This window comes from Miscanthus floridulus, chromosome 8 (assembly GCF_019320115.1).
Source record: "Miscanthus floridulus cultivar M001 chromosome 8, ASM1932011v1, whole genome shotgun sequence".
NCBI classification, from domain to species: Eukaryota; Viridiplantae; Streptophyta; class Magnoliopsida; order Poales; family Poaceae; genus Miscanthus; species Miscanthus floridulus.
The window spans coordinates 52,262,626-52,280,314 of NC_089587.1; the positions used below are offsets into that span (position 1 = coordinate 52,262,626).

General features: G+C 49.8%; 1 pseudogene; it reads left to right on the forward strand.

Moving 5' to 3' along the window:
* LOC136472028 (uncharacterized) overlaps positions 1-16,943 on the forward strand; it is a 38,023-nt pseudogene extending 21,080 nt beyond the window's left edge.
* Positions 16,944-17,689: the final 746 nt, after the last annotated feature.

Sequence of the window (17,689 nt, forward strand, 5' to 3'; positions counted from 1 at the left end):
GCGAAACTGAATCCCGCAACCGCCAAGAACGCTGGTTTCTTCGTGGCGGGGTTGGGGTTTCAGGCGAAAGAAGTAACGAAACAGAGAAAGAGAAGGGGGAATTCCAAGGAAAGCTTCGCAAAGATGAACAAAGACAGAAAGGTGAAGAACTGCATTAGGAGCAAGGTGGTTTAGGCAAATCCCAAAATAATCAAGAAATTGGTGAAGAAAAGCGGAGGCGGGAAGACAAAGTCCAGCGCGAATGAATGAGACAAAAAGAACAATCTCACTAGGAACTAGAATAGGAACTCGATGCTCACCTAGAACTCTCCATTCAGCAAAAGCCTAGCCCTGGATCAAGCCATCGCTGACAAGCTCACGAAGCTGCGCTTCGGTGGTTGTCGGAGCCGGCCAAAACTTCTGGGCGGCCCTCATGGCAACAAACTCCTGATTCTCGATCAAGGAGAGTGAAGACTCCTCTCATCCACAAAAGAAGACTAGGACTTACTGGCGGTTTTCTTCTTGCCCATGTACTAACGAAGGCAAAAAGAAATCAGAGGAAAAAGAAAACCTAGATGGCGGCGCTAAGGACGGCGGCAGCAATGGCGACGGCGGATGATTAAGAGCTAGGGTTTGAAGGCAAAAGAAAGGCAGTAAAGAAAAAGAGGACGAAGGGTCTATAAATAAATTTTACAGCATTAGAAACGGCCCACCAGGCCCGATAAAACACCGTGTGAGAACGCAACGGTCCATTTACCGACGCAGCTAAAAACGACGGAGGGCACAAATCCACACAACGGTACAATCCAACGGGCAGATTTCAGACTTATCCATCCAACACTACTGCGGAGCCATCAGATAACTACAAGAACAACTCATCCTCAAAGAAGAAAGGGAGGGTAACTTCTGAAGGAACAAAAGAACCCGGTTCTTGATAAAAGAACTCGGAAATTCCATAAGCAATACAGCAGGAGAAAGCATGGCAACTAAGAAGGCAAGAATCTTTTTTATTACAAATGAAATCAAGAAGTACAAGATTACACATCTTACAAGACCCGACGAACTCGGTACTACAACAAGCAAGGTAGCAAAGAGGAACCCGGATACAGCTAGGCTCTGGAACAACTACGTGTTCCAATTTGCTGCCAGGTAGAACAAACCGCCCTCGGCTACACTGTTTTCTTCAAAGGACGAACACAGTGCATCCAAGACGAAAATCAGCAGCACAGCAGGAAAGCATGGACCAAAGGAGGCTGGCAGGCATCTGTCTACCCAAGCCCGACATGATGCAGGATCAGGTGTTGATCTGCACCGGACAGCCACAGGGCAGACAAAGAGCGCCAGCCAAGAACTGCCGGATGAAGGGACGAAGCCCACATCACAAGACTTCCTCCAACTACCGCCACCAACTTCCTGATGCAACGCCACTGCGGGATTAGTCTACCTCTAACCCCTATCACAAGACTTCCTCCAGCTACGACGAGATACACAACAACTACAAGATACGCCCGGGGGCTGCTCAACTTCACAAACTACCATATCCATGACTACAAAGACTTCAGGCCACACAACAGAATGCTCAATGATTCAAAAACAAGCACCACAGGAGGGTATTTATAGACCAAAAGAGCGGTGCACATGAACCGGGAGCACCGAAGGTAAAGACCTGACAAAGGAAACAGTGAAAAGATAGAACTCAATGAAAAAGGACTCAGGCGTGAAGGAACAGTGACCAAGGACAAGCATATTCGGAAGGATATACCACCACGGTACAACCTGTTAACAAACAGCATTTACACCCAACCAACTCCACACAACTACATCCGACAACAGAAGACTAGCGGAGAGTATGCCAAGGCCATGTAACCGAGTTCTTTCCGAATAAAAGAACCCGGACATAAGCTCAGAGGCTGGATGCCGCGAAACTACAAGGATGATGGTTTAATCCAAGACTAAAGGGCTACTTCAGAAAGATGCCGCAAAACTACTCGGATGATGACATAATCCAAGTCTCGGGGACTACTTCAGAACACAAATTTTCAAACAACATAAAGATTCAAGACCCTCCAACTTTTTGTTCCAAATAGCAAGAGGCTCGGGGGCTACACTCAGTGAGTGCCCTTTTTCTTCGAAAAAGCGCACGTCACCAAAAGACTTCCTCAACGCAGACCACTTCAAGACATTACGACAAAAAGAACCTGGAACGAGCCATATTCGAGTTCTTTTTGATAAAACTTCAACGAACAATCAGAGCAACTTCAAGACAAGATCCTCCAGCTCCTTGTTCCAAATAGCAAGAGGCTCGGGGGCTACAACTAGATGGATGTACTTTTTCTTCAAAAAAGCACTCACCACTCGAAGATCCCAAGAAGTGCTACAAGGTTTCACTCCAGAAAGCACTCGGATGACGTTTGTTCCTACTCAACAAGACCTGAAGGAGCAAAACGAGACTTTCAGAGCTCAACCATGAAGTGCTCGGGGGCTTGTCGATGCGGGACCCACAGGATACCCCATAAGGGAGAGAGAAGATCTAGTCTAACTAGGATTCTTCCCACGTAATCTTAGTAGTAGTACTATTCAGTAATCCTACTAGGAACTCTCATTGTAAACCGACTAGGACTCTGGCCTCCTAACTATATAAAGGAGGGTAGGGCTCCTGGGAAGAGGACAATAGAGAACAAAGATTGTACGACGCTTCATAATCAATCCAACGTAGAGGCTAACGCCGGCTGGACGTAGGGCTGTTACTCGATCAACGATCGAGGGTCCGAACCAGGATAAGTCGTTCGTCTCTTGCGTTCACCATCGAGTTCTACATACGCTGAAGCCCGAACATACTGCCTCGGGTACCCCCGTGGCAGGCTATCGGTGGTAAAACATCGACAGGCAGCTATGATGGTTTTAGTGCTGAGCTAGCTTGATAACACTAATAGCAACTCAAGATGATTATAGGTAATTTTGCTTGCCAACTTATCAAAAAGGTTAGCAAGAAAATTATGAAATCGATATTATGTCAATCCAAAGTTTGAATCATCTTTCATGGTCATGTCAAACTAGACATTTTGTGATAACATGGATGCTTTTCATCATAGCCCATAGAAGCACTAGTTGCGGCCATGGCCCTACAAAGCACCCTCTTGATCCCCTCTTTTTGCATACTACAAAGAGTGATAAGGACAAACACCCATGAAAGGGATGTACATTCATCCATGCTTTGGAGTAATTGGCAGCGGTGGTGGCAACCATGGACAAGAGAATTGGAGGCCGAGTGAGACTACAAGCGAGGTCCCTTCTTCCTTGTTCTTGAGCAATGTCAAAGACGAATGGTAGCAACAACATGGTAGTGGCAACCGGTGACAGGAGACAAGCTTCACTAGTTTGTTTTTTACATTGTGCATCCCTCACCTATAGCAACTTCAAGTTTGAGAAGACATGCTACCAACTTTTGAGGCTAGGGATTTCACTCACAATGTGACTTAGTTGTTACACAACTGCAATATGTACCATCGGATGCATGCACACCTATTTAAATATCCATATATGGAAAACTAATCACAATTAAGTGATGATTAGCCCAACTAGTGTGCCAAGTCGAGTTAGGGAATCTGGTCAAATCCCATTTACTAACTCGATGATTAATTGTAGAATGACGATTGATGCCAACTAAATGATAACTTTATAACATCAGGTCAAAGTGGTTCAATTTTTCATTATTGTGCCCTTCAACTCGTAGTTACAAAGAATTGAAGTCACCTTACACTCCATGAGATGGTACCCATCTTATAGTGCTCATCAGGGATGTTTAAAGTGGACTCACTACCCTCATTGGGCTACTTGCATATAGGCAGGTGTGCCAGATAGGTGTTTGATAGATATTTTTGTTAATAAAATGAGATAGAGCAAGACACACGTAAATGGCAATCTTTATTTGATACATGTTATTTTGAATCCATTCTCATATTTACAGTGATAGAACCTATGGCATGAGGGTCCTACACCTTGTTACTAGAAGGAGCTGAATAAATCAGATGTTGCGAACCTTCTTTGGATAATGTGTACTCAGATATTGAATCAAATACTTTTTTGAGATATACACACTCATAGTGGTTGAAGCCAAACAATACTTTGTCTTCATGACTTCTCTCTAAATGTCATGACCTCCAAATATAGGTTGCTTGAGGGGCCTAACAACTTGACCAATATGCAAGTACATAGGTATGATCTACTCGTGATGGTCTGATGTAGAGTCCAAGAAGGACTTTCCAATGGAGGCAAAATTGATTTAAAAATCCTTGCATATCCCTAGGCACTGATGCTCTGCCCATCAAAGGAACCAAGATGGTGAGACCTCTAGGCTTTGGCTACAAAGAGGCACATGAGTAGACCTGCCCTGAGCAGAAGTGTGCATCACCATGTTGCATCACACGTTATGCATCACCAGTGTTGCACCTTGCCGGTCAAGCCACTACACTCACACCAAGCTTGAACAGCTAGATTCATCAATGGCTCCTACTACATGAGTCAATTTCTTCAACAACTTCTCAGTCACCTTGAACCACGATGAAAGTTGCACAAAGCTAAGTCTGAGGTGAGCATGCCAATCTTTACAGTGAGAGCAAAAAGTTTCTTTCAAGCATGGAGAGGCTCAAGGTGCTCCATTATCAAATTTACCTTTTATATCAACAAAAGCGGAAAGACTTTACCATTGTGACATAGGTGCAAATGACAATTCCCCTATTATACCCCCTTGGCAAACTGATTACGGTTCCTCTAAATGAAGGTGGAAAGAACGACCATCATAGTGTAGCACCAGTTTCCTATTAGCAAGATAATTATGATTTCTCTCATATAATTGGAAATGACTAACCCTTGCTTGGGTATAGCGACTCTTTTTCGGATTGTTGATAAGCAAATATTGCTTATCAACATATGGGATGCGACTGCTTATACACCAACATACGAGGAGATGCCTATAATCCTAGACTAGGCGTAGCGTACTCTAAGTTAGCATAGAATTAGTTCAATTGCAGTTTCCTTTGATGGGATGAGTGCTATGATCCTTGTCGATGATTTCTTTTCATATCAGCATGGAACAAGATGCTTTATGAGAGTTATATTTGTGCTTTCTTGCGGGAGGAAGAAGTCAAGCTATTCATCTATCAAGCATTGTCCACGCATCATATTGATGCCAATATCTAGAACGTACTCTTCACCATGCATAATCACTAATGTCTAGTACCACAATGAGGCTTGGGATTCTAGCCAAATGTCAACATGTGAAGGTCATTACTCCACGGACACAACCCCAAACAACAGGATCAGGTACATGGTGCTAGCACTAATGAGGCAAAGGCGATATATATGAATGTACATTTGATGAACAAAGGCATATATCGATGAGGTGAAGTTATAGATGTGCACACTAACTTAGTGGGCATCCACATCTAGGGTTACTTAGTTATAACTGCACAGGATGGGGGTGCACATTGACTTAGGGGACATCCACATCTAGGGTTACTCGGTTAGCAGCTTAGGGTTTCTGGGTGAGGTGGCTACTGTGTTGGGCTGCTAGTTTATTGTTGGGTAATGGCCCTTCCCTTGCCCTTAGCTCGATGGGCTCACAAGCTGCTCATGAGTCAGTTCAAGTTGGCTCATTTTATGATAAAGAGCTAAAACACTGCTTGGCTCGTTAAGAAAATGCTAGAAGCCGAGCTAAGTGAGCTAAAGAGGTACAAATAGTTTAGTTTGACTTTCCTTTTACCCATCAGTTTTGGTACAAATAGTCTGTACTAATTGGAATTAGGGGGTGGGCGGGTGGGGTGGGGGGATGGGAAGTCCATATACCTTCAAACCCCCAAACTATGTACACAGAAATCTTTTTTTGAAAGTAGTGGCAGGAGCTCTGCCTTTCAATTAAGGAAGGAAAAGAGTTTATACACAACGCTGAAGACTCTTTCCCCACTTAGGCACACACCGACACCAATTCCTAAAGAAAAAACACAAACCGGATATCAAAGGGCGCCTACCCCATGGCGGTTAAAGCTCTCTCTTTCTCATCTCAATCTCTTCTTTAGCCCTTAATGCCACTTGCTCAGCGGTTTGGAACTGTTCTAAAAAATACGACAGCTTCTTTCCTTCCATAGGTTCCACAATATGTAGGTAACCATGCCGTTGAATCTTCGCCTTTGATCTTTTGGAACCTTTTGGACTGCTGCCTACCACCAAGAGATGATTTCCGAGGGGCGACATCATGTTGGATCAGCTACACATCAAAGTGCTCCCAAGTCAAGACTTGGGTCCAAACCGATTTGACCAAAGGGCAAAGCAAGCAAAGGCGTCTCTAGTGGCCTATCGCACATGACACAGTTATCCTGATGTGGCCAATCCCTCATTTGCATGTTCTCTGCCGTGAGAATTTTGTCTAGTATTAGAATCCAAGTGAAAACTTTGCTTTTTATTTTCTACATGCGCTTTCCAAATTAGGTTCGGTCGGTATCTCACATATGATCCTCTGAACTGAATCTGATAAGCCGAACGAGTGGACAATTGACCATCGGCTGTGCACTTCCAGACTATGGAATCTTGCGTCTCCGGCTGCAGTTGTATGTTTTGAATCCTAATCCAAATGAGACGAATTCCTCCACATGTATGGTCGTTGTGATGTTGTCTCGAATTGAATGGATCCAAGCATTGGTATGGAGCTCTTGATGGACTGTTTTATTTTTCCTTTTTGCCAATAGGAAAAGGTGTGGTGCTAGTGGCCTAGGGGCCTCTCTATCGAGCCAATTATGGTGTCAGAACCGCGCTTTAATTTCTTCTTTCCACCCGTGACTACAGTGGAGGCATTGAAGAGAAGTTGATCTGATTCGATTCTAGCCCAAGGCTTGGTGTCGTCCACCCAATGTTGCCACAACCATCGTAGACAGAGGGCTCTACCAAATTTATCTAGATCGGTTACTCCTAACCTCCAATATCTTTTGGCCTGGTCACCGATGGCCATTTAATTTCTAAGCAGTGGCCACCGTTTCCATTTTCATCCCCTTTCCAAAGGAACGATATTCTGATTTTGTCAATCTATTTTTTTGGCCCAAGCCGCCAAGGGGAAGACAGTGAGGTGGTATGTTGGCATTGAAGAGGCGACCTGCCCTGTTTAACATCTGCCCCTTCCAACCTGGTAGCCTATGTCCAATATGCTCAATGAGAGGTTGCACGTGAATTTTTGAAGGGACCGTGTGTGGAGTTTCAACCCAAGGTAGCGGCAGGGGAAGGTTCCTCTAGTCCCAGAGAAAGGGTGGAGCACATGATCAAGGTCCACATCGACACATCTAATTGGGTGGATGGAGCTTTTCTCGAGGTTTATGCATTAACTTCCCAATCCTATTTACTGAACCCGCATAGGTAGCTATAGGGTGGTTTTGACAATGTGCCGTGCGCATCCTAGCTGAGCATCATCACCACTGTTACGAGGGTGCCTCAGTGCATGACCCGTGTAGCCATTCCCTTCGTGCTGGTAGAAGCTTTTGTTTGGAACAAGTAATCTTACTCAGCTATGCACGCTTGCAGCCTTGTTGTGGGTCCTGCCGCTACCATCGATCAGCACTAGTAGCTACCAGGACAGCTACAACATCATCACTCAATTCATCTGCTGTTAATGAGGGATGCTTGGGGTGGACAAATATGGTGGTTTACACCAATTTTGGTTTTCCTGTCTGCATTTCCTTTTATGACATGGTGATCTTAGCTACCAGCATTTTATTGGACCACATTGCTTGATGGCTCTTTCTATCCTGATGATTGTAATCTAGTGTATATCATGTATGTAACAGTTCATGTAGATTATCATTTAGAACGTCAAGTCATGTTATTCTTAACACATTATACTTACTGTGCAAACTCTTTGTAAAAGAATACATTGCAAACACTATTATTGTACCTTTTTTATTTTCCGTTTTGTTATTTGTAGATGTTCTAATATTATTTTTTATCCATTGGGAATTATTTGAGGATGTCTTATAATGTGATCAGTACGGTCATTTGTATTTGTTTACTTTTTTCAGTACAAGGCAGAGGCTATTTCTTACGCTGTATTCTTGTTTCTGCAAATGTTTACACACAGGAATTACAAGGCGTTATATGGCCGCCACATATCAATGAGAGGCCAAATTCAGTTTTTAAAGAAAAGTTGATTGAGTTTCTCATCAAACCATTTACACAGGAAGAATATGATAGGTATTTTGCCCTGGCTACTAAACGCACTCCAGTGGTCAAAGAACGAAGGACCCGTAATAAGGTGGCGTACTATGACTGGATGCATGAGATGAGCAAATCATAGTTTGATAGGTACCCAGGTATGCTTTTTGTATCATGCACACATTATTTTTTCACAATCAACCCCTTGTTCTTTGGCATTTGGCTGTTTTTGAGTGTCATTGTTGTTTTCCTTTCGTAAATATCTTTGTACTGCTTATTGCAAAGTTTCTTGGTATTGTATGATATGTACTGTGTCAATACTGCTTTTGATGCATTTCATGAAACTTCTATGTGCCACAGTTTATAATTATTGTTTTCATTTTGAACCTTAGCTCCAATTGCTGGGCTGTTTTTTGAATTACATATGCCCAAAATAGCTTATTGATGGTTTACTTAAATCTCTTATTGTAGATGTGGACATATTCTTTCCATACCATACCTTAGGTCCATAATTTGTTAAGTTAGCAGTAGCTGTATTAAGGAGGAAAAAATGTTACTTTTAACAGTTGCATTGGTTCATTTCACTCTCATACAATTTTGGAGTCCTAGTACCCCATATTCATCTGAGTGCAAGATATGCTTGGAACTTGGAGCACTTTTTAAGGGATAATCTAGCACCCGGACGTCCGGCGCACCATGTGCGTCCAGACACCCGCTCAAGTGCTCAACCCCCACGCGTCCACTTTCGCCCCCGCCCCACGCGCACGCCCCCAGCGCGCCCCTGGCCCAGTCCGCTAGCCCCTGGCCTAGCTCGCCCCGCAGCCTGCCGCGTCCGCCTTCACACCGCCCCACGCGCACGACGAGCACACCCCAGCGCCCCCCCCCGCCACCCCCCCCCCCCCCCGGCGAGCCACGAGCCCCGGTTTCGCCGGCCCCCGGCTCGCCCCCCGGCCGAACAACATAAAACGCTCGAATAAAAACACTTGCAACAACATGGAACAACTACTGCAACATAAGACTAAAGCAGCTGAAACATTTGGAAACATATTATTGCAACATTTTGTGTGAAGCATATGAAACATCCAGATCAGAACGATTGCAACATACGTCTAGAAACAGGTGAAACACTTTGAACAAATGCTTGCAACATGCCTTTGAAACACTTGCAATATATGCAACATCCCCCGATCTACTTTTGCAACATCTATATGATTCAATTGCAACATACCTCTGAAATATCTTAAACAATTAAAACATGCAATTGCAACACGGCGGGGGGGGGGGGGGGGGGGAGAGATCCTGGTGCGGGGAGCGCCATGGCCGCTGGATCTGAGGACGTTGGGAGCTTCTTGTGGGGGAGGACGCCGGTGTTGGGGGAGGGGCACCGCCGGGGTGGGGGAAGGAGGACCCCGGGTAGGGGAAGGAGCCGCCGGGGTGGGGGGGAGGAGGATGCTGGGGTGCGTGAAGGAGCTGCCGGTGTGGGAGAAGGCACCGCCGGGGTGGGGGAGGAGGATGTCGCGGTGCGGGTGGAGGACACCGGGGTGGGTGAGGGCGCTGCCGCCGGCCAGGGTGGGAGTCGCCGACGCACGCGGTGGAGAGGAGCGGGCCGCTGCCGGCCATGAAGGGAGCGAGCGACGCACACGATGGTGAGGAGCGGACACACGTGATGGAGAGGAGCGGGTCGGCTGGGAGGAAGAGAAATGCGTCAGTTCATTAGATGGGCCATGAGGGGGAGCAGGCCGTGCTGCTCCGCAGGCCCAAGGAGGCGCGTCTGGACGGGACGGTCGCTCGTATCCAATCATCATCGCTTTTTTAATTGAAAATTTGCAGGAGCTCTGCCTTGCAGAAGCAAACAACAGAAGGCTCTGCCCTTGCATGCCCTACGAAGAGACACTGCTGAGAGCACAGCCAGCCTAAGCCAAAGGTCATCCCGCTACTGGTTGCCCAAAGCACGATGTCGTTGTGCGATATCCTCTTTTACCTGCACCACCACCACCAGCCCCGTAGAGCTCTCATTTTCGAGTACTCGCTTCTTTTCTTTCCACAAATTTCACATTAAATCATTAATTAATCTGTTAAAAGCGCTTCTACGCGCCTTTGCCGCGATTTCCCAACACTTGGCAATGGAGGCGTCATTGACTTTAATTTGGAGGTAGAGAGAAAGTTCCCCAATCCAGTACCCTCCAGATGTCATTAGTGAATGGGCATATGATAGGGACAGATGTAGTCCGATTTCCTGTTGCCCATGACAGAGTGCACAAGATGCTTGGTGTGGCCGTCCCCTCCTTGCTAGGTTGTCAGCCGTTAAAACATTGTTTTGAATTAGAGTCCCAGGCAATGAAGTTGCATTTATTTATTTTCCACTTGCTTTCCAAAAGGTTGTGTTACGGCTCAAAAGAACCGGCGAAGGCCCCGTTCGCTTCGCTGAAAAAATAAGCCAAAATATTGTTCCGGCTGATTTGTTGTGAGAGAAAAACACGGTTCCGGCTAAACAAATAAGCTGAAAAAGACAGATTATAAGAGAAGCGAACATGGCCTTAGCGGTGTATTCCCTGTTAGCCATCCATCTCCTAGTGATAGAGTTTGTGACCTCCGGTTGGAGATTACGTCCTGGAGTCATAGCCAAAGGGAAATAATTTCCTCAAGTTGAGTGAGTGATTCTTTCCTGTTGGCTTCTAATCCACGCATTTGTTCCTCAGCTCCTGGCTAACTGGTTTGTTCTTGCACTTAACTAAACCGTAGAAGTTGGGTGCCAGCATTCTTGGGACGTCTCCTTGCAGCCAGCTACTGTGCCAAAATTTGGCCTTGTGGTCATTACCCATCGTCACAGTGGTGCACGCGTTGGACAGCAGACGGTCTGTGGCATCAAAAGGGGTGTCCATGGCTTCGAATCATTAACCCACTCATGCCGAAGCTAACAAGACTTAACGCTCTTCCATCTATAAGTCCGAGATGCCTAGTCCCCCAAGCTTTTTGAACGTTTCACTCTTCCCCAGTTGACGAGGCAGTGGGCACCATTAGCCTTATCTTTCCCTTTCCAAATGAAGGACTTGCAGATCCTGTCAATCTCTTTTCATGGAGCGCTTAAAATTTTTTAGAGTAAAATACACCGGAGGTCCATTAACTTTTGTTGGGTATCATCTAGGTCCATTAACTTTAAAACTGTATTTTTGGGTCCATTAACTTTCGTTGGGGTGTCATCTAGGTCCATCAACTTTTAAACTGTATTTTTTGTCTATGAACTTTTAAAATGGTTCACTGCAGGTCCACGCATGCATGCACGCACGTCGGCTTCGGCCTCCGGTCTTTGCGCGCGTACAGCAGCCACTGCATGGACCTCCGGCGGCGGCGCCACGCATGGATCTCACACGTAGAACGCCACGCGGCAGCACCGCCGCAGGCCGGCCCCGCAGAGGGAGACCAGCCAGGGCCAGCGTCCGTCGCTGTGGGGCAGTGGTTGGCTGTGGCTGCCTTGTGTTGTGCCCGCCCGCCCACGTGGGCCCACGCCGCAAGGCTCAGTGGCTCACCGGCACTGCGGCGGCGTGTGCAGAGGATCGGGCGCTGCAGTAGGCGGGTGGCCACACGCCGACGCCGCTCCCGTGCTCCGTCGCCGAGGCCATGCACATTGCCAGCCTACCCACAGGCCTGCGCACAACAAGAGGCAAGCACACAGGCAGCTGAGCTCGCCACCGTGTGTTCACGTTCAGTTCACCTCCCCCGCTACACGCCACCCAGCCCCTGCTCGCATCATCCCATCGCCCTGAGCCACGGCAGAGCAAGTTGGCTACACCATCGCCACCCGCTGCAGCAAGGCACACACGCCGCCCTGCTCCACTCACCTCTGCCGCGCCATCACTCCTCCTGCACGCTCTATCGCCTCAGCGCCACCGTCGTCGCAAGCAAGCGACGCTCGCAAGCCGATGCCCGCTGTAGTGCTGCCATTGAAGGCGAGTTGTTGTGCTCGCCGGCCAACCCCCCCCCCCTCCTCCGCCCTATAAAAGGCGACGCCGAGGTGCTCTCCTCCACCACCCAGCAGCCCGCTCAGTTTACTCGCTCGCCTGCTCTCGCTTCGCTTTGCCACGCATATACTGTATACGGTCGTATGCATGAGCCAGGCTTGACCGTCGTCGCAGGACGAGGTGAGCAGCTCATGAGCATCCCCTCGCTCTTCCCTCCCTCCCTATGGTCTTCGCCCTGCTTCCCTCCGTCCAACCCGAGCTACCCACGAGCTCAACCATGGCGTCGTCCATGCATGAAGCAAGAAGAGCACTCGTGACCCTTGCTAGCTTCTCTCTCCCCCTTCCCATGCATGTGTGTAGCCTGCGCACAAGGCGGTGACGTCCCTGTGCGGGGAACTCGCGCCGGTTGTTGAGCACGTGAGCGATGGCGGCTGCCGTGGGGTTGCCCACAGGCGAGACAGGCTGGATTTGGGCGTGGCCGTAGACAACGCTGTCGTGTCGGCGTCCGACAACCGCTCCTCCCCAGCAGAGCCACCTGTAGCATCGCGAGCTCCACGACGAGACCTGCTGCGCCACCTAACTCGCGTGGCGACGTTGCGGCCACGGCCGGCCTCTGGGGTGGCTGCGCCAGCGCTGAGGAGACCCGAGCTGGAGGCGGCCATGATCCGTGTGACCAGCCACGACAAGCGGTAAAAATGGCACCTTTGGGTCTCGCTCTGCTACTGATGTTGCTGGAGCAGGAAGCTGAAGCTGACGCTTCCTTTAGACGACGGCGAGAAGGGGTACGCGGACGCCATGAGCTGTGGCGGCGGCTAGGGCCTTGGCGCGCATGACGGCCATCTCCCGCTCCGCGGCGTCGTCCTCGGGCACGCCGTGGAGGAAGCGGCAGGAGGAGCCGTTCTTGCAGTACCCACACGCGTAGTACATGCAGGGCCTCCACGACACGGTCGCCTCAGTGTCGCTGAGCGAGAAGCTCCGGCGGTGGGTGCCGGCACCGCCCGCAGGGGACCAGACGTCGTAGTCGTCGGCGTAGAACGCGTCGGCGCCGCTGTCGTACCCGAGCTGGTCGGCGGCAAAGGGCGATTAGTGGTGCTGGTGGTGGCGGCGCCGGGGCTCGGGAGGCCCCAGGGCGGGCCAGTCTGTAGCGGGCCGAGCACAGGCAACGGTGGGGACACGGGCTGGCCGATGAGCTCGGCACGCACGGTGGCGACCAAGGCGTGGAGCAGATGCTACGGGCCGAAGGCGAGGCGGATGAGCTCCTTGTCGCTGTTGTCCTGGATGAGCAGCAGGCCCATCATCTTGGAGCCATTCTCCGGGTCCAGCGTCCTCATCCACCTGCAAAGGCCTGCACTGCATCTCATCCTCATCCACCTGCAGCATCGCGAGCTCCATGACAGGCCTCTAGGGTGGCTGCGCCGACGTTGAGGAGACCCGAGCTGGAGGCGGCTGTGATCCGCGTGACCAGCCACGATGAGCGGTCCGTGCACGAGCGACGGTGGCGAGTGCAGGCATGGCTCCACCAACACAAAGATAGGAGGCCAAAGCCAACGTGCATGCATGCATGCATGGACCTGCAGTGAACCATTTTAAAAGTTCATGGACCAAAATGTAGTTTCAAAGTTGATGGACCTAGATGACACCAAACGAAAGTTAATGGACCCAAAAATGCAGTTTCAAAGTTGATGGACCTAGATGACACCAAACGAAAGTTAATGGACCAAAAAATGCAGTTTCAAAGTTGATGGACCTAGATGACACCACAACAAAAGTTAATGGACCTCCCGTGCATTTTACTCAATTTTTTATGTATGACGTTTGAAATGGTTTCTTGTGCAGTACTACTTATATCAATGATGAGTTGTGTTGGTTTCTCAATTGTTTGTTTTAACTTACCTGATATGCTATGTTTTCTCTCCAACTAGCCTGATACGCATTTGATTACGGTACTAACTGACACCTCTTTGTTTCTTGAATTTCAGATCTTGCTGAGCAATTCAGTCTAGCCGTCTGGTAGAAGTCCTTTCCGCCTCACCCAGCCCCCTGTGTTGCTCTTGCCTGGCGCGACATGGGGCGGCAACAACCCCACCCACCGGTGCAGGCTTCCTCACTCTTTCCCCTCCCCTCGCCACCGCCGGAGCTGGCTGCAGGAGTCTCGATGGCCGCAAGAATGGTGGTGGCGAGGCCTTTCCTCAGCAATATCGGGCTCAAGCGATGGGTGGCGACCTGGCCGGAGGCAGAGACGGTCCGCGATGGCCGGATCCAGCCTCTCCAAGGCGAGGGCCCTCAGATCCAGTCTAGAGGATGCCACGGGCGCCTCCTAGCGACGGGATCCGCGCGGTCCCCATCTCCGGTGGAGGCAGCAGTCCGGGCGCTGCCCGGAAGACGCCAGCGGCGGCCGGGGAGGCTACCTTCCCCGGTGGCCAGATCCGGCTATCCTGGGGGTGGTGGTCCTAGCTGCCGTAGCTGCGTGGAGGCAGGCGGTGCCGACGGCCAGATCCGCGTGGTGCTCCAACGTCTGGCGGCGGCTGCGGTCCTGGTGCCGAAGACGGGCACTGGGGCACAGCGGGATGTGCTCCGGCGACTGCGGCCCGGTGTGCGAGGCCGGATCTACGTAGGCGAGGTAGGGCCATGGCGGTGGCTATGTGTGGTTGCGGTGACTGCAACGGGCCATGGTGGCAGGGACCAAGCTTGACGGCCATGACATGATGTGGCTGCCGTCGGAGGCGCCGGGCTGCCTGTGTGTAGGCACGGAGGGCGCGGAGGCGGTAGTGCGGGGGGAGCGGAGGTGGCGGCCAAATGGTGGTGCGACCAGCTACGTGCGTCGTCAGACATCGTGGTGGTGTGGGCGGCTGCTCTGGCTGTGTGATGTCGTCGTCGTGGTGGTGTGGATGGTGACGTCCTGCTCGTTTTTCGCGTCTGCAGCATCATGGTGGTGAGGCGGATGTCGGTCGAGCGGGGCACACTAGCCTCTTACAGTTCGGTGGCAGCGACAATGAAGGCATCCTCCGTTTCTCCTATGACCTGGGGCTGTCGGCCCTGTCGGCGGGCTCAGCAGGGAAGGCTGCCGCAGCGAGCACGGGGCGCCCACTGTCACGCATGGGGATGAGGCACCATGGCGAAAGCTCTGCCCATTCTTTGGGTCGATGACGACCACGCCTTCGGGCGTTGTTCACTTCCTTGGAAGCGTCTATCGAAAGGCCCTCTCCCCTGTGCGGCGTGTTTCTTCTAGGGTGTATAACCTTGACCTTCTAGTCAGGCGACAACGGCGTCGGTGGAGTCGTGCCCCTCCTTGGAGGCGTCGCTTGGAAGATTGTGCCCTGTTAGGTTGTGGTGGCGGCCAGTGCCATGGCAAGGAAGGTGGAGACCTAGCTGAGGATTCGAGGTACCGGTGTCCATGATGGTGGAAGGCAGCCAGGATGAGTGTGTTGACGCAGTGAATGGAGGGCTTCACATCTGTATGCTAGTGGAGGGGATCACGAAGATGGCGAGGAGGCCGGCGTGTGTGGCGCCCATGGAGTTGGCGTGGAGGCCGACGTGGGAGGTGGTGGCCAGCAGATGTGTTGCCAAGGTGACCTGCGTGGAGTGGCGGCGGGCGGTCCCGCTCAGCGGCGATTGTCCCGGTGCAAGGAGGCGCTCTGATGGTTGCTGGAGTTGGCGTGTAGCACTTCTACCTTCGGTGGGGTAGCTAGATTGCTGGAAGCAACAGGGTGCGCGCATGGATCTCATTGTCGGGGTTGACTTGGTGAGCGCCAGAGGCAGCCGCTCACGATTGGATCGACAGCTTGCAGCAGACTACGGCGGCTAGCCCTACTTGGCAGTGGCTAGTCCGGCATGGGACAACGTCTTTAGAGGCGGCGCAAACGGATTCGATTGCAGGATGGCTACACGGCTTGCAGCGGCCTGTGATGACTAGCTCTGCTTCGCAGCGGGCTACCTCGGTGTGGGACTTTGTCAGCAATGACGGCGTGAGCTGTGACGACGATGTTTCGTCTTGGCGTCTTCGTCGTCCGGGGGGCGGCGATACAATGTGGTGACCGGCTGACGGTGGTTTGGAGGCGGTGCGGTGTGCGGCTTCTTAAGTTCCGGCTCTGTTTGGTTCGTGTCGATGCCCCAATCCGACCGCCCAGAGTTTGTTTTTTCTCTTTGAGTTTGAGTTTGGCGCGTGTTGAGGTCCCAATCCAACTGGCCTGAGTTTTTTCTCTTTGTTGTTGTCGTGGTGGTGGTGGTTGTTTGACTCCTTAGAGAGTCTTTGTTGCTCTGTTGTATTTACCCAGTCTAGGTTTCTCTTTTTTAATATAGTCGGCAGCTCTCCCGCCTGATTCGTTTCAAAAAGTCTCCAATGCAATAACTATCCAAATGGCTTGGCTCTTTTGCGTGGGCTTTTCTTCTGGTTGCAGGTAACCACATACCATTTCTTTGTTGTTAATAATCTGGACAAAACTAAGTGTTCGTTGGCACACATCTGAAACTCATAGCTCCATCTCTTCTCTTGTTAAAGCAAGTAACAACTGTGTTTCAGAAGCGTACTCTTGATAGAATTAAAACAGAAGGTTTATTTTTCCAGTGGAGACAGTAAGTTTGCCTATGTAGCTCAGCATAGCACAGATCAGGCTGGGAAAAATATCTACCATGAATTCATGATTAACCAGTTTATTTGCACCATTAATGTGTAATCTCTAATTTAAACTAGTGCATGCTACTCAGCAACATTCATGATTAATCTGTATGCTTTTGTAGAACATTGCGCAAGAAGACCAGTTCATGCCATGGAGCGATGAATTTAAAAAGTACAGGGTTGTTACTCTCATGGAATGATGGGAGAGGGTTTACCCATACTAGCCATTACTCCATCCAGTTCAGAAAGTCGTTTGGTAAGTTAGCGTGGTCACCTCTGTGCAACTTTGACCAGTGATACTCATGGGGTCTTCGGTGATATCTATTAGCAGAAACTATGGAAACTGTGGTATTGTGTGACCCAATTTGAGTGCCCTAGAAACAGAAGGGGTGTCTAAACTGGAGCAAACCCTTATTTTGCCCAGACACTTATGTGGCTATTACTGTGCAGGGGTGACAAAATGCTGCCAACAGAATCGGTATGACTTTGCATCTGTGTAATATGAACTCTGGAATGCTCTGGTTCATATCTGGAACTGCAGAGTATACATCTTGCTCAGTAATTGAATGGAGAGAAACCACTCTCTTAAGGGTGTTGGATAAGTACATTCTATTTTGTTTATGGCATCTGGTTGCCGTTGAACTTGATCCAAGGCTTGCCCATGCTGAGATTGAGGACTCTGACCGTACGAATTTCAGACATCAAGAGATTCAATTCAAATTTAGGGCTTGTTTGGAACATGGGACTTCTTCCCTCTTCCTGCGTTTTCCCCGTGAAGTTGAACTGACTCCTGTGAGATTCCTGTGAAAATCCTACGTTCCAAACAGGGCCTTATCTTTCGGTGTCGGAGTGGGAGCAACTACACAGGTTACAGTACCTAGTGTTTGGTTCAGGGGATCACCTAGGATGGGCTGGGGCGATCCTGAGATCACCTGTGTTTGTATAA